The sequence below is a fragment of the Nannobrachium achirus genome, assembly GCF_963921795.1.
Source record: "Nannobrachium achirus genome assembly, chromosome: 6".
In the NCBI taxonomy this organism is placed as follows: Eukaryota; Metazoa; Chordata; class Actinopteri; order Myctophiformes; family Myctophidae; genus Nannobrachium; species Nannobrachium achirus.
Window position 1 is genome coordinate 42,194,060 of NC_137815.1, and position 24,085 is coordinate 42,218,144.

The following is a 24,085-nucleotide window of genomic DNA, read 5'->3' on the forward strand; positions in this document are numbered from 1 at the left end:
ATATGGGTGGAGATGAGAGAGGAGAGTGAGCAGAATGGGATGATGAGGTCCTCAGCACACGTCTCTCCAAAGAACATCGATTGAAACGCAAATTCCCATATATGGAGTACGCCAGCCTAGACATGCCTGGCACAGAACTCCAGATATGGGCATAAAATGAGTGCCGCTGCTGAATCATAGAGGATAATTTATTGCTATGACGACAGTCATCTCCATTTTTGAGCTCCTTAGTTTTCCTCTCCATTGACTTGCAGTATAAAACTAGAAAAGCGGTTCCTGCAGAACTGCGTGGGCTTGCTGAAAACATGCACAAAGTATATTATGTACTGTAGAACATGTTGTACACATCCCTCAGGCGGACTTTCGTTACAGCTCAAGCACAAGCAGTAAATATACAGTAAATGGTAAGACTCATTTCCCAGAGGAATCCACTGGGAAACCGTTTTTTTTTTTAATTTGTATGTGTATATAAACATTTTGTAAAGAGAAGAATTCAAGCAATAATAACTGCATAAAGCGAAACAAGTCGAAGTTTGAACGTAATTTCTAGCTCAAATAATGTGGATAGTAGGATGCCAAAAAAAAGTGGCAGAATGAATATAAATTGGGTACAACTGAATTAAAACATTCATAAAGTTGCCCATGACCTTCCCTGGATCATAACTCATTGTATATGTCCCTGGTAGGCACTAAAGGGATCCAAGATGTGAGAAGAGTGAAGTGATGATGAGAGATTGGTTTGTGTTGTGATAACCGTGAAAATCTTGACCTCTCACACATAAAGGTTAGGGATCTCTCTGGGAGCTCATCTTATTAACAGCCGATCCATTCTCCAATATAACCAAAGCACTCAAGAGATGGTCCAAGACTTCCTCAATTAATAAGGTTAATGGTTATTGGTGGAGTGGTAGTGACCAGGCTATGACAGCAAGTCCGGTCTGCGTGTCATAAACGTGATAATTTATAGTTTAACAGATCCTTCCTGGAGGGAACTGGATCTTTTATGTGAGGGTGGAACAGCATTGAAAGAGAGAGAGAGAAATGGGGGGGAGACAAGACTATAGGCATTATACATGTGTTTAATGGCGTTCCTTGATTGAATGCCATTTATTTATTGCATACTGCCAGCGAGGGTTTGATTTACAGTATAAAGAAATCTGGGGGAAAAAAACTATTTTTAGATTGTGCCTTAGTTTCCATTTTCTATAGTCTTTCCATAGTCAATAAATGTTACTGAACGTATGTATCATTGAGTCAATATTGGCAGAAGTCATGGTCGTAAATCAATATTTTCTACAGGGATTTTATTTATTTATTTTTAAGATGTATTTTTAGCATTTACTTCAAACAAGGTCAGTGCAGACCAGAGACGGGAAACCAAGAGAAGAGAGAGAGAGAGACTTGAGGGGCTCAGACTCAGATTAGAACCTGGGTCCTCCTCACGTTCACAAGGACCACATGGTGTGCATCAACTGGTCATCATCACCCTCCAGGACTATTCAAATCAGTCCGCACTTCTATAACGCAACGAAAATACTCATTCACTGGATTGCTGTATCTCAAGCAAGTTTCAGTTCTCAATACAATAACCTGGCCAATGATGGGTACAGAAACAAACACTGATTGACGGATCGCTTTGCGACACAATGTCAACGCAATAGCCCCGGAAAATCCAGGCAAGCTGCCATTTTAAGTACCAAATTAGACAAAAACGGATCTACAAGCTATCAACGTGCTGTGATGCGACAGGTTGATAGCTTGTAGGTCATTGCAAGCAGCACCGCTGTGTGATGGCATATGAATGAAGCTTGGGGGAAAGTGGTTTGGTAGTATGTACTGTATGTACTGTAGTGCCTGTGATGTCCTTTTGTGCTCTTAGCCAGGTTTTGGTGCACTGCAGCCCTGAGCTCCCTCAGACGCTCTGCATTGATATTCAGACCCCGCTTCTGATCCCCATCACTGCGCTCTCTCTCTCTCTCTCTCTCTCTCTCTCTCTCTCTCTCTCTCTCTCTCTCTCTCTCTCTCTCTCTCTCTCTCTCTTTCTCTCTAATTCTCTTTATCGGTCTCTACTGTATATCTTAGCAATTTGTTGCTTCCTCTCTGACAGAGAGAGTGGGAGAGAACTCTCTGTAGCTCTACCTTTAAATGTCATTGTAGTTCAATTTAGGGTTATTTCTAATCTATTCAAATGTTATTCTACAGACAGTATTCTATTTTATTCAACTTCTCAATTGTTGTAGCTGTCCTGGCCATCGGGCAGTACAGTATGTAGGTGTTGCTTATGTAGGTGTTGCTGCGCTGAAGTCTCCTTAGTCTAATCTCCTTGTGTTTTCCAGCTTTCTTGTAGCTCAGAAATCTTGATGGGGCATGTGAGTCATGAAGACTTTCCTTTGCACAGTTACTTGTTTGATGCAGTTTCAAAGTAGGCAGATGTGCTTCTTTAACAATGTTAGTCACTATGAAACTCTACCCATTCATATGTTGTGCATCAACTTTCTAGGTGTCACTGTAGCCGTTTTTTTAAAGGCAAAGCTTCCGGAATTCTGAAGCACACTTCCACACGCGTCATATAAATGGAAGTTCGGTAGGCCAATCAGAGGCAGGTGGGGGCGGGTCTTTTCGTAACTCACTCTAGATTATGACAAGTCCCGGTAAAGACTGTTGTGCTGTGATTGGCCAGTAGTCACTTTGACTGGCAGCGTGCCTTCCGCACCTCCACACTTCCGCCTATCCTTTTATTTACAGGTCGCTCCAATGAACTGCAGCGGCGAATGAGGTATCTAGCTTTTTATATCCATGATTTAATGCAGTGGTTCTCAATCTTTTCAGGCCGCAACCCCCAACATAATCACATTTTAACTGGGGACCCCCCCCCCCACCCTGACGAGCACTAAGTGAGTGAGTTGAGGCATTACATTTTGTATAACACGGTTTTATTGTGAAAATGGCAGATCTACTCTGTTCACAACGCCTCGTAAAACGAGGCGTTGTGAACATGCGAAGAATTTAGTTACTATTTAACTTTGTAGATTGCGACGCATTGTGAGCTTCTAAAATCTGCTATTTCAAAAGATTTGTCTCCATTTGAAAACTAGGAATTGGGCATTCTGCAAAATGATTACTTTTACTTTTGGTACTTTAAGTACATTTTGATACCAATGCTTTTGTACTTTTACTCAAGTAAATTTAGAATTCTGGACTTTTACTTGTAACAGAGTATTTCTACATTGCAGTATTGATACTTTTACTTAAGCAACACATTGAGTAGGCCTACTTTTTCCACCACTGAGAACGAGGACAGACAGGCCCATTGGATCAAAACACATAGAAACTAATCAGTAAAACTCTGGAGGTGAGAAGGGTGTCACTCACTGCCACTGGAGCTGAAAGAACTATCTGATGACGAGTGGCTTAAGCGATCAGGTTCATTATTAGCCCTTTCGCAATTATTACATAACCGTCTAATTGCAATTATTTTGAAGGGCTCCCACGGTCATGACATTCCTGGAAATATTTTGAAATTAGAAAAAGTTTGGAAATTGTTCAAGGGTCCTGGAAAGTCATGGAAAATATTTAGCTAAATGCATAGTTTTTGGCTATTGATTGTTAAAAACATTTTCTAAAACATGTATATTTATTGAATGCCCTTTTCAAGATGGCCGCCAAGTACCAGGATGCCACGTTCCTAAATTTCTAGTGCACGGATACATTTTTAGTGCACGGATCGTGCACGCCCATATACCATATGTGTAGTACTTTTTAACAGCTTTCAAACAAAAAAAATCCGCTTGGAAATCCGTTCAGGCATTCATGAGATAGAAGCCTTCAAAGTCATACAAAACAAACACTGCCACCTTCCTAAATTTCTAGTGCACGGATCAATTTTTAGTGCACGGATCGTGCACGCCCATGCCTAGATCATGCACCATATGTGTAGTACTTTTTAACAGCTTTCAAACAAAAGAATCCGCTTGGAAATCCGTTCAGGCATTCATGAGATACAAGCCTTCAAAGTCAGACAAAACAGCCATTTTTGACATTTTGAAAGATGTGTTTGTTATGGGGCTAAACATGCAATTTCGCAATTGCGATCATGCCTAATACATTTGAGGCATTTTTAGAATTTTTTTTATAAAAAATATTTTTGATTTTCTTTTTTTTTTTTTTTTTTCAAAATGGCTTCGAACTCGGGAAACTCGGGCTGTGGCAGCCTGGGACTACTGTAATAACTCGGGAAACTCGGGCCTTGGCAGTCAATGAGTTAACATTACACGAAATATGTAACATAAGTAGTTTGCAAGTTTGTGTGTGCAACTAAAAGTTCCGAGAAGTTAGGAGTAAGTACTCATTATTGCGCTGAATGACTTATATTGGCCTGGAAATTGGTTTAAATATTCTGGAAAAGTTTTGGAAAGGTTTTGGAAATTCATTGGTAAAAAATTGGCAGGTGGAGGTGGAGGTTCTTGGTGAGTGAATGGCAAGACAGGAGCACACGCACCCACAAACGCGAGTGCACACACACACACACACACACACACACACACACACACACACACCATCTTTGTCATCATCGACGATGATGACGCTTGCTTCACGATGGGGAAGGGGGGTTCAGCGTTGTTGCCGCTGATGCCACTTGGTGTGGCTGTCGAGGCCGATGCGCGAGCCGCACATCCGTCCACAGGTAGGGCAGGGGAGCCCCGTCGTTGGGAGAATGCAGGCTTCCCTCTGGTGTCGCTGGGCACGTCTCTCGGACCTTCGTTGTTGGTTGCTGTTGTTTATTTGTGTGATTGCTCTGTACAGGTGACCTGCCATGCTGATCGATCAAGTGCCAGGGTTTCAAGCTGTGTGGGGTTGATGGCAGTGCGCTTCAGAAGGTCCTTGGTGTAGTCCTTGTAGCGCCTCTTTTGTCCGCTGGCGGCACGCTTTGAGTTTTGTAGTTGGCCGTAGAGGACTTGGCGGGGCAGACGATGGTCAGGCATGCGGATGGTGTGTCCTATCCATCGTAGGTGTTTCTTGGCCACGGCTGCTTCCATACAGCTGGAGTTGGTGCTCTTCAGGATCTCAGTGTGGGGCACCCTGTCTTCCCAGGACAGACCGAGGATCTTCTGAAGACAGCGTATGTGGAAAGCCTCCAGGTTCATGATATGCCGCTTGTATGGCGTCCATGTTTCTGCCCCGTAGAGCAAAGTGGACACACACACAGAGTTGTATACGGCAACCTTGGTGCTGATCTTTAGGTTGCGATTTTCAAACACCCTGCTGCGCAGGCGTCCAAAGGCTGATGAAGCTTTATTGATTCGGGAGTGTATGTCGGTGTCAAGAGAGCAGTGGGAGGACAGTGTGGAGCCAAGGTAAGTGAATTGGTCAACTCTTTTGAGTGGCACACCATTTATATGGAAGCTGTGGGTTGAGGAGGGTTGGGTAATGAGTTGGGACATGACTTCTGTTTTTTGAATGTTGACCTGAAGACCAAAGGACTGGTAGAGAGTGGAAATCGTGTTGAGGGCATGCTGCATAGACTCTGGGCTGTGTGCTAAGACTGCACAATCATCTGCGTATTGCAGTTCGCAGATTTGACAGACCTTCGTCTTGGTGTGAGCCTGAAGACAACGAATGTTGAAGAGATTACCATCAAGGCGGTATTCTAAGTGAACACCATCGTTGTGACCAACCTCACGATGGAAGAGGTAGGTGATGGCAGAAAGGAGGAGATTAAAGAGCACCGGTGCCAAGACACAGCCTTGCTTCACCCCAACGTTTACTTCGAAGAACTCTGATTGGAGTTCTCCGGTGACGACTCTGGCTTGCATCCCGACATGCAGTTGCTTCAGGATGGAGAGAAACTTGGGTGGGAGCCCAAGTTTGGCTAGTTGTTTCCAGAGCATCTCACGATTTATCGTGTCAAAAGCTTTGCTGAGGTCGATGAAGGCTATGTATAGGTCTTTACACTGCTCTCTGCTCTTCTCTAGAAGCTGCCTTAAGACGAAGACCATGTCGGTTGTGGATCTAGTCTTCCGGAAACCACATTGTGTCTCCGGGAGAACAGCTTCCCGAGATGTGCTCAGTCAGTCTCTTCAGCATGATCTTTGCCAACACTTTCCCTGCGATAGAGAGGAGAGAAATTCCACGGCTATTCCCACAGACCGCTTTGTCACCTTTGTTCTTGTAGATGACCACAATGTTTGCATCCTTCCAGTCCTGTGGGAGGGTCTCGTTTTCCCATACATGTGAAATAAACCGGTGCAGGCGGCGTGTGAGAAGGTACCCGCCATGTAAAAAAAAAACCTCTGCCGGGATACCATCAGGTCCTGCGCTTTTGTTGTTCTTCAAGCCCTTAACGGCTTGGCGGGTTTCACAGTACTGTGGTGGAATGTCAAGGTGCACAATTGGTGGCAGGTCTGGGGGTTTCTCCAGAATGTGGAGGTCAACAGGGTTGTTGTGATTGAGGAGAGTCTGAAAATGATTTGCCCAGCGGCCAAGGATCTCGTGGCGGTCCTTAAAAAGGGTGGATCCGTCAGCTGAACGGACAGGGGCAATTGCCCGCTTCCTAGGGCCATATAGGGCTTTGATGGCATCGTAAAAGCCCTGGGTGTTATTGCAGTCCGCCAAGTTCTGGATCTCGTGTGCCTTCTGCACCCACCAGGTATCCTCCATGCTCCGGAGGGCACGCTGGGTTGCTGATCTTGCTTCAGCGAAGGCGGCTTTCAAGGTGGGGCAGGACAGGAGGGCTTTGTGTGCTTGATGTTTGGTTTGAAGGAGTAACTGTATCTCGGCAGAGTTGCAATCAAACCAGTCCTGGTGACGCTTCCTTGAAACGCCGAGCACCACTGAGGCTGCGCTGTGGGTGGCTTGCCGCAGAGATGGCCAGTCAGTGGATTCCTCAGGGATCTGATCAAGGTTTCTTGCAAGAAGCCGTCGAAGGTTGTCTTTGGTGGTGGGGCTGTTTAGTGCTGTGCAATTGAGTTTTTTGTTGGGGGCTGTCCACACACACACACACACACACACACACACACACACACACACACACACACACACACACACACACACACACACACACACACACACACACACACGCACACACACACACACACAAACAGGTGACACAGAAGAAGGAAATACGCAGAAACACAAGAGAAGATACTGGAGCAGTGTTGGGACAGGCTATATGGGACAGGCTAATGGGCTATATAGCCTACTTCATAAACTAAGTGATACTCAGCAGTAAACTTTATACCTTGTTAGAAAAAAAAGGGAAAAAAAGAAAGAAAAAAAAAACGTTCTTCTAATAATGCAATTAATAATGCAATTAAATCATTTCATAAGACATGATAATCTTATAATCTTGAGATCTTTGACATGCTCTGAACGGTAATGAACAACTCAACATCTTACCTACAAGGAAGCAGGGGTGGGGTGGGGTGGAGTGGGGGGAAAGGCATGGAGGGTAAGTGAAGAGGGTTGTTGCAGAAAGCGGAAGAGAGGCAGATGGAGAGGAGATAGATTATAAGAAATGGAGATAAAACCAGAAGCGATAAGGTCTATTTACAGAGTGATGAGAGGGGTAGTAAAAGTGAACCGATAGGGAAGTATTAGAGAGAGAAAGAGAGAGAGAGAGAGCGAGAGAGAGAGAGACTGTGAGCTTGTAGTAATTTGCTATTTTGGAATAGCCAACACAAAAATCTAAAATGACACAGATGCTTTCCCGGTTAAAGAATTTCCTCAAAGACATTTTAAAGCAATATTCTCCAGACAGGAGAAACAGGAAACCAAGGACAGAGAGGAGAAACGTTTGAGATAAGACAGGAGTGGAATTTGAACGGGGGTCTTTGCAGCGTACACAGAGCCACCAGGCAGCCCCCTTAAAGCAATATTTAGGCAGACAGTAAACAGAGTTTGGTCGTTTCCATGGGTTTTATTTGATTCTGTATCATGCAGAACGGAGAGAAGTACAAACGCTACAGTAATATCTCTAACAGTCCTCTGTATCTCTTTGAAGTACTGTACCTGTATGTGTGGTGGTAGTGTAAGCCAAAGTGGGACAATTGTAAACATTGGTTCACAAAGTTGCTCAGATATCATCTTGAGAACTTCCATCCTCAACACGCACACGTGTGCACGCACGCACGCACGCACGCACGCACACACACACACACACACACACACACACACACACACACACAAAATAATCCATTTGCTAGATAGATTTGAATAATAATAATTGATCTTGGTGGGGAAAAAAAAATACTTCACATTTTTTCTTTCAATTCTGTAAACACATCTTTACTTGGGTGGCACGCGATAGTAAAGTACCTGCCCACCACCACGGAGTCGAGGGGTTCGTGTCCACTGAAGTGCATCCAGCTTTGCCGTGTGTCTATGCAAACATAATTGCCAACTTGTTTGTGGTAGGGAAGCTGGGAAGGGGGCGTAATATTTGTCACTGCATGCCCATGTACTCCCACAGGCTGGGGCGGAACCTGTTGGCAGGGAGTGTTGGGCGAGAGTAGTGTGTTGGAGGCGCAGCATCCTCCCAGGTGGGGCTCCTCACTGGCAAGTGAACCAGTAGGATACAACAGCAGTGTATGCTTGTAGATCGGTGTAGATTTGTGACGGAAAAAAGGCAGTCCAAGTTGTAACTGTATTTGTCTAATACAGACAGTTGTGAGCAGGAACGTAGGTGATGTGTGTCGTAGGAATTGATTAATGGAGAGAAATAGGATACACTCTGTCCACTGTTTCTGTCACTTGTCCAGTGGCTTAGACTATCAATTAGATGATAATAGACTATTCTACACAGAACAGACACTATTAATGGATGACTCGAAAAGGCACACCAGGTGTGACAAACACTAAAGCCACAAGCCCTGTTGTCATCTGCAAAGTTGAGCTTGTTTATGTGCGTGTGTGTGCGTGCGAGGGCATGTGCACCATTGTGAGGCTTAATTGCTGTTGAAGGTTGTACACATGACTTTTCTTTCAGTGATATTTACTAGACTTGCATTTATAGTGTGGGTGTGTGTGCGTGCGCTCGTACCGTGCATGTGCGTGTGTATGGTCCTATTAGTGTAGTAAAGTGTGGGGTATTGTTGCACCAACAATGTGTGTCCTTGAAAGCTTTCCTCTGCTTCTCTTCTCCCTCCCTCCTTCCCTCCCTTATTTCCTCTCTCTCGTTCCTCAGTTCTTTTCCTTTCTTACTGCCTCTCCTCTCTCTCTCTTCCTGCATTTTCTTCCATCCCTCCATTTCTATACTTCATCTCTTTTTGTCTCCTCTATCTCTCTCCTTTGATAGCATTTACTTCTTCTTTCTTTCCCTCCTAACCTTTACTTCCTCCTTGTTCTTCCTTCCTTCCTTCCTTCCTTCCTTCCTTCCTTCCTTCCCTTTCTGTTCTGTTCCTTTCCCCTCTTGCTTCCATTGTTATTCACTTTCTTCCTTCATTTCTTTACTCCATCTTTCCATCCCTCCATCCCTGTCTTTCTTTCTTTCTTTCTTTCTTTCTTTCTTTCTTTCTTTCTTTCTCTGAAATGGAGTGGTTGAAAGAACCCAGGTTGCATGTCTACAGTGGGGTCCTCCTGTTCCCGGGGGCAACACGTCACAATGGGGGAGGAGTAACAGACTGGGAGACATACAGTATGGTGTGGTACTTCCTCTGCCCTGAGTGACACCAGAGGAGAAAGTAACTAAGTACATTTATTGAGTACTGTACTTAAAGCGGCACTATGTCGCTTATTTACTGAATACAATGTAAATCTGGGGACTGAGCATTGGTTAGACCTCCCGTTGGTCCGACCAGGTTAACCAGCGTCGGCAGGTTAGCATATCACCAGGTTAGAATTCATCAGCGTTAGTTTTTAGGGTTAATGCCCTTTGCACACGGACGCGTTTTTCTCGCATGGAAAAAACGGACAATTCCATTTTTTTTTAAGAAAACAATGATTCTCTATGACCTCATGCACACCGGCTCCGAATTTACCATGCGGCAGGTGGCTGCGGCTGTGCGTTTTTTCCCCCGATCGAACCCAGTTCGATTTGTGCGTCTTGTCGCATGCGGTAAAAACTCATCAACTCCTTTTATGACTCCTCTTCGGATCAGCAGTGTGGATTCCGCACAGCCTTGCACACCAAATCCAATGCGTTTTACAGTAATCATGCAGCAAACGGAAAGAAACGCAACGGTCCTGTGTGCAAAGCCCTTTAGGGTTAAGCTTAGGTTTAGGTGGTCGGACCAACGGGAGGTCGAACCAATATCATGTTACCGACTTACCGTAAATCTATCCTCTGAGCAAGCAGGCCGGCTCATGTTAGCACTGAAACCGGATTTGAATCTGGGGTAGAAGAGGAATGTACATAGTGCAGCTATTTCCATTTTTCAATGCTTTGTATTTTTCCTCCACATCTCAGAGGAAAATATTTTACTATTTCTTTTTATAACAGCTTAGTTATTAGTTATTTTGGCAATTTAGATCCATCCATCCATCCATCCATCCATCCATCCATCCATCCATCCATCCATACACTACATATATCCATCCATCTATTCATCCACTAATGAAGACAGAATGTAGCCTTCACAACCATGGAACAGCTTCTCTCTCACACACACACATGCACGCACACACACACACACACACACACACGCACACGCACATGCATGCACACACATACTGTACATGAACGTACACATATACACTCACAAAGGTACATTAGTGCGCACACACGCGTACACACATGCGTGCTCTACAGTAGCACCCACCCCCGGCTGCCTGTCAACATGGTACGGGCTGTATATTGAGACAGCCCCAGCTGAGGCTCTAGCAGTGAGAGAGCAGCTTAGCACGCACACACACATACACACTCACACACACACACACACGTACACACACACACTCACTCACCCACTCACCCGCACACATTCACACTTAACAACCGCACACAGCTGAGGTGGTTAGCTTTGCTGCTGCTGCATGTGCTGCGCTTCACCAAGGTGGGATTTTCATGTCACAGTGGATGGTGGTGATTCCCTGCTGCCTTGTAAGTACAACGTCATTGTCATCTCATCCGTCTGTCTTTGTATCATCACCGTCGGGCACAAACCTTGTATGTCCCAAAACTATTACACTTAAAACCACTTTGACCTTCACTTGAAAAATATATAAAAATAATGATAATAATATATGTTTTAATCAAAAGCTATCAGCTTGTGAACTTGTACATAGACTGTTTTTGCCACTTTTGTGTGAAACTGTAGTATGACTAAGTAGGGCATTAATTCACATACAAAAAAACTAAACTTTGAAAGGGGGAGATACAAGGTTTCTGCCCGACAACAACGGTATGCAAACTATGCAACGGGGACCCCGACTGACATGAAAGAATAGCCCGGGGCTTTCATCTTGTCTTTCTGTCACCTGCACCGGCGGGATCCTGAGTGTTCGTTTTAACTCTGAAAGTGGCAAAAGGAGACTTTTTTTTTGCACTTTCAGAGTCGTATTATCGCTCAGGATTTCGTTGTGGTGAAACGAGCCTCTACGGGCTTGAATCCGCTGCGTACGGCATGCTGTGAAGGCTGTGATGCGAGGCTATCGCGCTGCTTACCTCTGCCATGTGTTAGGGAGTGTGTACGAGTCGTCGATGTGAATAACGTGCGTGAGACAGTTACTTTTGGACAGAGTCCTCCTGGCACGCACGCACCTAAGCTGCCCACAAGCTGGTTGAAGGTTGAGGATGAGAGAGCACATTGAGAGGTAAATACTGTATATACTGTACAGTGGAGAGAGAGAGAGAGAGAAGGAGAAAGTGGGAATAAGAGTATGAAGAGAGTAAAGATAAATCTTGTTGCTCTGGCTGCCTTGGGTTTCAGCCCTGCCGTTCCATCCTGCCATGGAACGCTAAAAATAATTTTCCTGCAGAGTGGAGTCACGCTCAGAGATCAGTCCATGTGTGTGCGTGTGTGCGTGCGTGCGTGTGTGCGCGTGTGCGCGACTGCGCGTGATTGCACATATGCGTGCTGTATGCTGAGCTCAGTCCTCAGCAGAAAAGCCAATTCCTCCCCATTGTCATTTACTGTATAGGGGACGTGCTCATATTTCAGCTTAGTGTAGGTGTTTCTGAGAGTCCCTGGGTGTCTCTCTCTCTTCATCCAGACAAGCCGTCTTGTCGACATCAAGAGGCTTGGCACTTCCTCTGCCCTGTCGCTCTTATACTGACTGTTTGTGCCAAGGCAGCTGTGTTGCTGCTGCAGTCCATCAGCGTGTTTGCTGCTTAGCTGCCTGTCCCTACTGACCGGGCTGCTCATCTTACTACAGTAGCTAATTGATTGTTTTGTGTGCTAACTGTCTCAGTGATTGATTGAGTGACCGGCTCATTGGAGAGAATTATCAGAGCTTCTGATTGCTCCACCGAGAGCTGAGCCAGCTAACCAATGCCGACTGCCTACTGTTGGGGTGATTTATTTTCTTCTTTGCTAACTGGTTAGTTAGCCGAGTGATTGATTACTTGTCTGAACGTGTTTTACTGACTGACGGAAAGCACAAAAAGCCAATCGTTTGACAGGCTGACTCTTCACCTAGTTTGCTGCCTGCTTGGCGGTCAACTGTCTCTAATCTAATCTTTATTATGCATGGTGTGTTGAGTCAGTCAGCCAGGTAACTAGCAACTAATTCAGTCAGTCAATTAGTCAAATGCAGGCCAGCCAATCCAGTGCATAAACCCAAAGCTGTCACTAGTCAACTAGTTATTCAGTCAGCGAGTCAGTCAGTCAGTCAGTCAGATCAGCCAATCTTCAGTCAGCCAGCCAGCAAGCCAGTCAGTCAGTCAGTCAGTCAGTCAGTCAGTCAGTCAGTCAGTCAGCCAGCCAGCCAGCCAATCAGTCAGCCAGCCAGCCAATCACTCAGCCAGCCAGTCAGCAAGTCAGTTAGGGTATGTTTAAACGAGGACGGAATATGGGAAATTCATGTTGATGACTTGACTTTAGAGATACTGTGTACCGCTTTGTGTGATTTTAGGGCAAAATCTGTAGGAGCAGTGTCCAAAAATTTGTTTTGCAAGAACCTGCCTCATGGTGGCGCTAGAAGAGGGCCATGTGAGAAATGAGAGGAGTTTGTGTGCAAAGTTTGGCATGGATAGGGTTAGGGATAGGGTGGTGGAGATATGATGAGTAGGGCAAAAGTGTGACGTGACGTGTGATGGACAGACTGACTGACAGACTGACAGCCGGTGGAGGTTTTGATAGTAACTGCGACCTGACGGTCGCAACTAGATGTCAGAGATTAGTTTCAAGGGTCCAACGTTTCTCCTCCCCTGCTATGGAACACTTATAGCGGCCGTCTCTTCCTCTAAGCACCAGAGCGATCTGCGGTTGATTGTTCAGTCCCCAGTGGCTGTGCAGAGGCTGACTGCCCGGCTTGTAGCTGGAATTCAACCCAGAGAGGAGAGGGGAAAAACAGGTAGCACAGCTGCAGTATCCCTGGAGTTTATTCATTTTAAGGAAGGGGGGGGGGGGGGGTTCAATAACTCTCGGCTGTGAGACAACTTTTGACAAGCTGACGTCATCGGATTCTCTGTACTGGTCCTTTTCTACAGCTTCGTACTCAATACGAAAACGAGGAAATCCATCCTCGGAGCTTTATCCAAAAAAGATGCGGACTGGGTCATAAATATGTGTCTCTGTGTGTCAATATCGCTGTATCAATAGTTTAGTTTAGCGGAGTCAGAGCAATTCGTACTCTTGTAAAGGTGCCCTTAGTCAGTCAGTCAGTCAGTCTTGTAAAGATAATTGATTGTGCCTCCCTTGGGGCTGGGCTGACTGTATAACCTCCAGCATCACCACTGCGTCAAGACAGTCACACTGCACTGTAATGCAGGGCACACAGGATGTCACTCCCTCCCTAACACAGTTAGTTCTCTCTCATACTAATATGCATTCAATAAACGTGATGATAATAATAATATAATTATACAACAATACTAACAATACAAAAACAAGGCAAGGGAGTGCACCATGCAGGCTGAGAAGAGGATTGGAAAGAGAAAGGGAAATAATGGTGGTATGCAGTGTATTGTATTAGAATGTGTGCCGTCTATCGATCCAATATCTCTGGAGGCTGATACGCAAGTTTTCTGTCTTTGTGTTGGGACGATTTATGTCCTCCTACAGTATGTGGCTGTAAAGTGTATGAAACGCTGTAGACCTAGCCCCAGTGACAAATGATAAGAAAAGGTTGGTTATTAGGATAGACTACATCCCATAGCCCTGGAAGTAAGCTTGCTCTGCATTTGGCTAGTTGTTGTTAGGCCAACCTGCCGATTGATACAGAAAGTCACTATAGGTTTTAAAACGGTAGCATTTTAAATGCGGAAGTGTTGCTATCCCAGATTTGACCACCAGGTGACGACCGCTTCAGTGTTCTACCGTCGTGGTTCTGGGGGCTTGTGGTAAACCAACTGGCCGATGGTGTAACTTAATCAGTACACTCTGTGACTCAGGAGATATACACATGTATGTACAACCAAAAATATCAACAAAGTTTTCTTTTTAGACTAGTTCTACTTTCGTAACCTCCTTTCAAGGGTTGGCCAGAGTAATGAGCATGCAGTAAGTCTATGATGGGTACATCATCTGATCTGTAGCTGAGGGCAGTATTCAGTATTCTTGTACATGTACAGTATCATCCTGTAGACTACATTATGTCATGGCACTCAGGTCCTTGGAACATTGTAATGGAAGGTTCTATAAATTCTATAGATGAACTACTGAATGTGCTTCATGTCTCCAGATGACATCATATTTTCAGGTAGACCTAGTGATCTAATTTCTTTGAATGACCACATGACCCAGACAATAGACAAGACTGAAGCAGACTAGAAAATGAAATGATCTCATACGCCAGGAGAAGCATGTTGACGTCACTGCACTGCAGAACATGCTGTGTCACACAGCGAGAAACATAGCGTCACTGTGGGCTGGAAACCTTGTATGTGCAAAACTGTTACTTTTCAGGAAATGGAAAACAAAGAACATGTGTTCCAGTGATTCCAATTGGTCACCCGCTCGTGTTAATATTGTCATTGGTTCAATACATTTATAAAACCCACAGACAGACTTTAAAAACATCTAAAATAATAGATATTCAATGTACTGTACAGTATATCGGCTATTTTTGTTACTTTTTTGTGACACTGTAGTGTGATGAAGTAGCTGTCAATTAATTTACCAAAAAATATGAAAAGTTGAAATACGGAGATACACGTTTTTTTTCCGACAGCAATAATGGTTGCAAAGCATTTTTTCACTGAGCACTGGAAATACAATAAAGGAAGGAGAGATCAGCGTCAAAAGTGTCGGCATTGTGTTGGGAATGATTAAGGACAGGAAACAATGGCATTAGGGCTATAGCTGTTATTTAAAATGGGTTTGCCTGCTGCCAATATTCCTAGAAGACGAGAGAGGAGAGTGCAGAGACTAGTAACTATAGGAAACAGGAGAGAGGGACAAGAGTGCTGGGGTCGATACGAATTCAATTATTTTTCTGCTCTAATTCAGCCCCAGTGTTCAAAACTCACTGAACTGAGCCCCAGTGCCTCTCCTAAAGTGTGACTAATGTTTACTAATGTGCTTCTTCAGATGGTCTTGGGAGGCGGTCAATGGGGACTGATTTGACTGTGATGTCACGTGACCAGGTCTCAAAGTATGACATAGTTTTTTTTCCTTCTTTTTAATTCATCTCTTCCAGGTGGAAAGGCTTCAAGCTCCACTTTGTGGCAGTGTGACAGCACATGCGCATGCGATGTGTGTGTGTGTGTGTGTGTGTGTGTGTGTGTGTGTGTGTGTGTGTGTGTGTGTGTGTGTGTGTGTGTGTGTGTGTGTGTGTGTGTGTGTGTGTGTGTGTGTGTGTGTGTGTGTGTGTGTGTGTGTGTGTGTGTGTGTGCATCTCTGTGTGCATACTGTAGGGCATACAGTATGTGCCGGAGAGAGCGGGAGGCAGAGGAGGCAGTGACTAATAGCTTTTATCCACCTCCACCCCCTGATGTGTCAATCATTCTATTTTTAGTCTTTCGGCTGGCGATTGGCGGAGCAGGGTCGATAGGAAGTGCCTCGGTGAGTTAGCCAATGGTGATTGGTTGGTGCAAGTCTTAAGAACATCCATCAAGTGGTGGATCATTCATGAAAAACAACTCTTACTTGAGTAACTTGTGAATGTAACATCTCCATTAGACTGGTGACATCTTCATGTACCCTGTCAGTGCCGCGTGATTATGGATCCCACTGGGAAAGATGGATGGAAACGGCATAGATCGCTCGTTTTCAGTTATTGTCCACGACATTGCAAGCGGCGCGAAGGCCAGCGGACCTTGGTCCTGCTCTTCGCGCCCGAGCGCCGCAGGCGCGAGTGCTCGCGAAGAGCGGGCCAGGAGTTACGAAGCCGTGGTGAATGCAATCGTTATATTTATTCCCAGGCCGTAAGGCCTGGGCAAGCGCACGATAAACGCCATGATAATTGGGTTTTGGTGCACCTCGCGCGGTTCAAGTGACTACAACGGAGCGCTCCCTACGTCCGGTTCAGCCAATCACAAGCTTCAAAAATGAGTCTGGGGCGTGGTTATCCATATTTCCCAGTGGGATCCATAATCACGCGTCAGTGCCGAGGCTCACTGGTGGGCCATGAGGATAATGCAAGTGGGCCTCCAACTAATTGGAAAAAACGCTAAGATTTAATTGATAATACTAGTAAGACGCCTCAGGGTGACATCCAATTCTTGGCCATATGGCCAGTGATGTACATCGGACCAGTTGCACCAAACCCCTGCATGATAGTCAACAATGTGATGTCAGAACTCAGAACACACCCATACTGTATATGGGCATTACCCCTGAGGCTACCCTGTCTTTAAATCAAGTCCATATTGCCTATATATTGTTGATAATTAAAATAACTCCAACTCACATTTATAACTGCAGTTTTGGATGCCTATCATCTGACATTTTGTTCTGCAGAATCTGTACGAGAGAGCTGCATTGTGTAATAGTTGAAATGCTTGCAAAGTGGCTAGAAGAGTACCTTTTATTAGCTTAACCACTTAAAGCTATATACTTCATTGACCGGGGTCCCCTTGGGGTCTGTACTTGGCATTGAATGTCATTCTCTGCCAAAGACGAGATTTCTCATCAATTAGTTCGAGGTCCACCTCCTTTGAATCTGTGGATCTTCAGAGATTTGTAAAAACGCTCGAAATCGAAGGCGAGGCTAGACGAAAGAGATTAATATGAACTGAATCAGCACCTTAGTATCTTAGGCCTACAATGAATTAATATAGTCATTCAAATAGAGAGCTGAACTTATCCAGCATGTGTGCTCAAACACAGCGAAAAACACAAAGCATGAAGCATGTGATGGCAGACACACACACACACACACACACACACACACACACACACACACACACACACACACACACACACACTCCTCTCGGCAGTCAGCAGCTGCTGCAAGGTCATTGGAAGACTGGTCTGTAGCATCTCTCCCTGCTCCAGATGAGTGAATAGAAATCAGTTGGGAGTTATCGGGCTAATTAAATTCACACAAGATGAGAGGATGAGGAGAGGAGAGGAGAGGAGAGGAGAGGAGAGGAGAGGAGAGGAGACATTGAGAGAGAGGGAGAGGGAAGAATTGGTGAAGGAGGATGACATGAAATGAGTGGAGAGAGTTGCTGTGACAACAATCCTTTTACATAACCAGCATGTAATTCATGATAAGACCAGCTCAGTTTGCCTATAGCCTAGAGATGGAATGTATGCGTCAGGACATTCCATTTAAATATAAATATAAATGAAAGTAAAAGTTGCCCGTATCTTTTTAAATCTGTGTTAAAATGTTTCATGTTGCGCAGCTACACCGGCGGGATATCCATCAATGGTTTTGGACCATTCTGAATGACTGAGTGGCTGCAAGGTCGCGGCTAAAAAAGTGTGGGTTTCAAACTGGGATCCCTGCTATGTTGTCTTACTACCAGACATTTTCTTCAATCCTGGTTTATCATTGTTGCATCACTGGTTTATTTATGAGATCTGAGGTTTTTAAAAGCATTCAAACTGATGCATTTCACTTGCACACATGTAAACAACAATCAGACCACGGACAGTATTTCTATGGCATGGCTCTTTGGGGGGCTAATATGGATGTGTGTGTTTCAAACACATGTTTGCATGGCCAGCAAGCCTCTAGCCAGAGCTTTCATTCTCCAAATTACAACTAATTAAAACTTGGGACAATGGATAAACAGGATACTGTCAATTAACCATGTTATCAACTGGAAATTATGATGATAATGATGAAGTTGGAAGAACATTACTGATTTGGTGAATAGTCTAGTCTTCATGAACATAAATAACAGGCTGCTGCGCCAATGTTATATCATTATCATTATCATTATAGCTTAGATATTGATAAAGAGATATTGCTGGTGACTGTTTAGATGTAAGTGGTGTGTGCGTGCAGAAGCATTACGTTGCGGCAGTGTTGTGATTTTGGCATTTGTGCCGCCAGCAGGCAGGCTGAAGGCATGTACTGTTATCGTTTTAACTAATCATTAACATTAAAGACTCATACATACGCAAGACAAAACGGCCTTAGTGGTTAGTTCTCAAAATTATTGAAATTCATGTTGTGAATGTACAGTATCAATGCTTGTAAGCATTAACATTTAACCATGTGGACATTAAATTATTGTTAAGCCAACGCCAAGTCCTCATTTTAGCACCTGGACGAACACAGACATAGTACAAAGACTATGGCCAATACATGATAAATAAGGTGGCCTGACCTATTTCTAGATGTCCCTCCGTTACCCTGTCTGTATGATTAACTTTACCAAAACAAACAGTATTGTCGCGTCCACTTTTGCATCTGTTGTTGTCGCATGTACAGTATGGGACTTAATGTACATCACATGATTGAAAGGGAGCGCAATTGAATATTTTATAACAAGATGTGATTCCCTGTTCGCACAGTGGTTTTGCCATGGTACATTGTAAAATCAAATTTTCAGTCTTAATTTGACTCTGAATGTTAAACCATTAGCCCAGAAATAGAAATCATATCAACAGTAAATCATGAGTGCCCGCTGGCCTTGTGGTCCAGCCGCATACCTCATAGGCTCTGATGCCTGACGGCGTGTCGAGGGTTCGAGTCCCAATCCCGGCGACCTTTGCTGCATGTCACTCCCCATCTCTCTCCCCATTTCCTGTCAGTCTACTGTCCTATCAATAAAGGCATAAAAGCCCCAAAACAAAAAAAGCAATAGCAATGGTTCTACTTCTACTACTTCTACTTGTAGGTATGGTTATGTTATGTGTCTAAAATGTGCGGTTTAATCTAAAGGTGTGCTCCTCAACCCAAAAGTTAGGCGTCCCTGGTGTGTGCACGTGCGTGCGAGTGTGACTGCGTGCGTGTGTCTGGAGTTAATCTGGCAAACCACTGGACCAACCAGCGCCAAACTCTGTATACTCGTCATCAGTGTTATCAAAATGACATCATCACCAGATGACTTCGAGAGATCACAGGAAAGCCATGCCTTTATTAGACCCCGGATGGTTTTAAACCACTTAATGTGAACTGTTTTCCAAAAATAGAAATGAGTCCAGGCATTATGTCTGGCAGGTGGCTCTGCATCATTTTGATATCTGTTATATTTGATTTTATATCTGTTTTTAGACTATTTAGAGTAGACTATTTTTGGCCTCTTTTTATTAGGCTACTTTTCCGGCGTCTGTTTATTGTTGGTAGCCTTATGAGTTGTCATGGTCTGCTATATTTCTCTGTGTCTTCTTCTCTGCTCTCTCTATAGCCAGAACCCAATATTCAAATTGACATCCTCGCGTCCTCCACTCGAGTCGTTACCTCGCACCTGACCTTACTAGCCCTGCTTCCGGGCGAGGAGTCAGGAGTCAGGAAGTTTGTCAGCTTGTGGACTATTTTTCTTTTTCACTATATATATATTTTTTTAATGTCTAGACTAAACAACTTTAACTTGTAGTTGAGTGAAATTCGACCAGGAGTGTCTATACTTTGACTCGACTACTGGATTTGAGAGTACAGTGAGTCTACCACTGGCCTGTTGTCACTTCATCAGCCTGTAGGCCTATAAAGCTGGACTCATCCCCATCCGTCTCTGTCAGTTCTTGGAACGTTGTTACTGTGTGTCTACAGTACCTGCTTTGACTGTAGCTCTTAGCAAAGAATATTCCCTGTGGTTTTGAGTTCTACCTCAGTTCATGCCTGCCTGTTTTGGGTCGTTTGCCTCTTGCCTTTTTGGACTTTTCTCCCTTTGAGGTTTGTCTCATCAATGCTTGTGCAGTAAGTCTTGAACAGTAAGTGTGTTATTAAATTGGCTGTTCGCAAATCTGCTCTTTCTGTTGTCCTGCATTTAGGTCCAATACTCCTGACTCCATGACATGAATAAATGCCTGGTCTCATTTTGTTTGTGTTTTTTAGAATGGTAAAATGTGTTTGGCCCAGGGGGTGTGGCTTTGATTCTCTATTTCTAAGCCCTGTCTTCTTTTTTATTAATTTTTGATTTGCGGTTCCACTGGCATGCTGCACTGCGCACACAGGCATGTATTACACGCTTTGACTTCCGCCTTACCTCCCCACAGACATCTGTATTCACAGCTAGAATACCATCCGTGTGTCTTTCTATTCTTGGTGTGTGTTTCTAGGCCTCATGCCTTTTGTCCTATTTCCAGCCAGTCCTGTAACATCCTCGCTGTCTGTCTGAGCCAATGGCAGCTCTACTGAACCACTGGTACAGGGGCAGTGCCAGGGCCAGATGTTTTTTCTAGCTATTGTTGTGGGACAGATGTTAAGCTGCCAGTGCCCAGGGATATAATGTAAAAAAAAAAAAAGACAGATTGTTAACCGATTGAACTCTAGCGCCCCCCATTCCAGGGCAAACATTGGGCGAAAATAGCTCCTCTGCAAGCTCACAAAGCGCCTTGCGATGCATTGTGAGCCTGTAGATAGGCTATTTGCAACGGTGTAGAGATGTAGAGGGAGGAAAAGTGAGTGGTCCTAGTATTGAGCTCTGGGGGACTCCAGTCAATGAAGTATAATATAGAGTTTAAGTGGTCTATAAGATGCCCACCCAGGCACCCACCACACAAGCACATTTCAACCTCTACCAGGCTTTTGGACCAAACTGACTCCAAAGCAAGTAGTCCAAAACGAAGCCCCACAAAAAGAGCCTGAAAGAGGGAAGATAACGTTGTTTGTAAGTCCAAAGCCCTTCCCGTTTTTATTATTATTTTAAAGACAATTTAGAATGTTGAAAATAGCCTCTCTACAAGCTCTACAAGCTCTAGGAGCAGATATGCTATTACTATCACTACTTTTTGCGACTCTCTTGTATGATGAAGTAGGGCATTCATTGACAAAAACATTATAATAAATATGGATATACTGTATGGGTGTTATGCCCGACAGTGACAATATGCAGGGCAGGAGGATATGGAAGGATGCATGGAGGCAGAAATGCAGACATTGAAGGTGATTTATCTTTAGTCGAGCTGGCAGGGTGGTGCCACTGTCTGGCAATGCATACTGTAGTATACTGGACGACTGCCATTCAGACGAGGTGGCTGTAAGCAGGTGCTACTGTATGTACCGGTACAGTGGAGAGACAGACACACAAGCAGCTTTAGACTAGACACACCAATTGAGAAATTCTGGGCTGGTACTGAAGTTTATTAGACAGTTATTTGGCTGATATCCAATGTTTGTTGTTTTTTGTTGTAATTCCTTTCGCTTATTGTGCCTGGGAAACACATACATATATATCTTCATTATTAAAAAAAGTTGTATTTAATAACTGTTTTAGTCTTTGAATGAGCACAAATTCCATCCTAGTCTTTGAATGAGCACAAATTCAATCCTATAGTTTTATGAAACAAATGCAACCATTGGCCTTTAGCTACAGTAATTGCAATCTTATTTGACGAACCCGATGGCATTCAACAAGGTGAGTATCATCCCATACCGATGTACGGACAACAAATCTGTGCATCCCTACTTTAGACAAAGTAGGGATGCACAGGCAGATAGATAGACGGCGGATAAGGAGACACCAGGGATAGAACAACATAGTCAGGCAGATCGTCTGACAAGAGCTCTTGTTGATAGTGTTTCTTTCCTCCTGGGAAGACGTTTTTCATTTCAAATATGGTAGTGAGAATTTCGTACCATTCTGATTTCGATACAGCTTCTTTTGTAAACCATCTTTGAACACTGGAAAGGAATCTATCGTACATCTAAACTCATAGCCCGATTTTTACCTCATGGCACGCCGGCGTCACATGCTGAAAATAGCCGATCTACAGCTTGGAGATATGGCTATTTTTAGCGTGCGGCACCCATAATACGACATATCTGGAGGCAAGGCGGCTCAGCTTAAATGTAGCTCTACAACATGGATTTATATTGGAGATAACTGTCATGGCATACATGGCATATGTATGATGACGAATGGTGATTCATTCACACCTTACAGTCAACCTGAATCAATCGATCGATCAATCATTCAATCAATCAACTTTATTTGTGTAGACTAAGGTGTCCATTAAAACATACAACATAAAACACAATACATTACAACAAGAACACCCCTATACAATAGAACATGAATAAATCTGATATTACAAGAAACATTCAAGGTTCACGGTCAAGGTTGTGTTTCATTGTTACATCTTGAGTGCAGGTACATTCTGTAAAATTCAAACTTATTTTTGCTAGGCTTCCTTAAGAAAATGCAGCAGCATCATATAATGTTTCCAAAAAGAATGAATACACCTAGCCTATTCATACTTTTGATCACATGTGCGTATACTCTTTAACACTGATAAAAAGAATTGTCCCTTTTTTGAAATATTTAATATTATTATTATTCTTATAACACTGATGTTACCCCTTTTAACTTGACCTTAAGAACTAAATGCAAAGGAAGCTCACATTACCAATCAACTGGTCCCATCATCCCAAAATATTATTCAACATTGCTGAAATCTGGGTGTTGTATTTGATATCTATTCTATTCCATTCCACTGGTTCTCATCGTGTGGTCCGAAAACACACAGGGGTCCTTGAGGCGACCTGGCGTTTGCCAACGAACCTAAGCACAACGGTGGGGGCCAGTGGTGGGCAAGGAGGTAGCGCGAGTGCTTCGCTGTGTTCACTTGGAGGTTTACTATTCTGTCCATAACGGCACATAACTCGGTAACGGCGCTGAGAATGTGACCGTCTCAACGCTCGACACGGCGACTCGCTCGCTGCCGCTCGCTCGGCGGTGTCTCACATGGCTTATGGTCACCTGAGACGGTGCGCCTACGTCATCATCACCGAAAACAAGTGCTCCTTTCCCTTGCAGCCCCGCACCCCCACCGTTGTGCTTAGGTTCATTGGCAAAAACACGCACATGCACGCGTCCCCCATTATCTGCTACAATTATTACCACATTTCTAATAATTGTGGGCTCGCCTGAAAGGCGAGAACACTATGTTATCTTCATTATTTATTTACCAAGTTCCGCCGCAGACAGTGCAAAGGCTGGGCCCTTAGCCAATGAGGTGCAATTGGCGGAAAAACATCTGGGATTGGTGTTAGCTGGAGTATTGGTTGAGCTTCGCATGACAGTTAGCACGCTGCAGAATATAGTGACGTTGGCAAACACAAGAAATGATGGAAAAACAACAATTTATTTGATTAAGAGTTTTTTTTTTTTTGTAATTTTTTTAAATTATTTCTTTATGAGCGAGCCCACACTGTTTTGTAGGAACAGTACTTCTAGTTGTAGCTTGGTCTCTTTCTCTAAAAGTGAGGTCCAGGGACCCTCAGGCTTACAGGTCTGAGGTTTATTATGGGGGTCTTTGAAATGAAAAGGCATGCATGCCATGCTAAGTGAACTCTGGAGAGCAGCAACTGTAAGGAGCTGTATCATGGTTTTTGATCCCACGGTTTCCAGACACAGATTAAGCGGATTGACATGGTGAAAAAGCAACGGCATCCTAAACCGTTTTTCAATGAAAAAGGGCTTACCAGG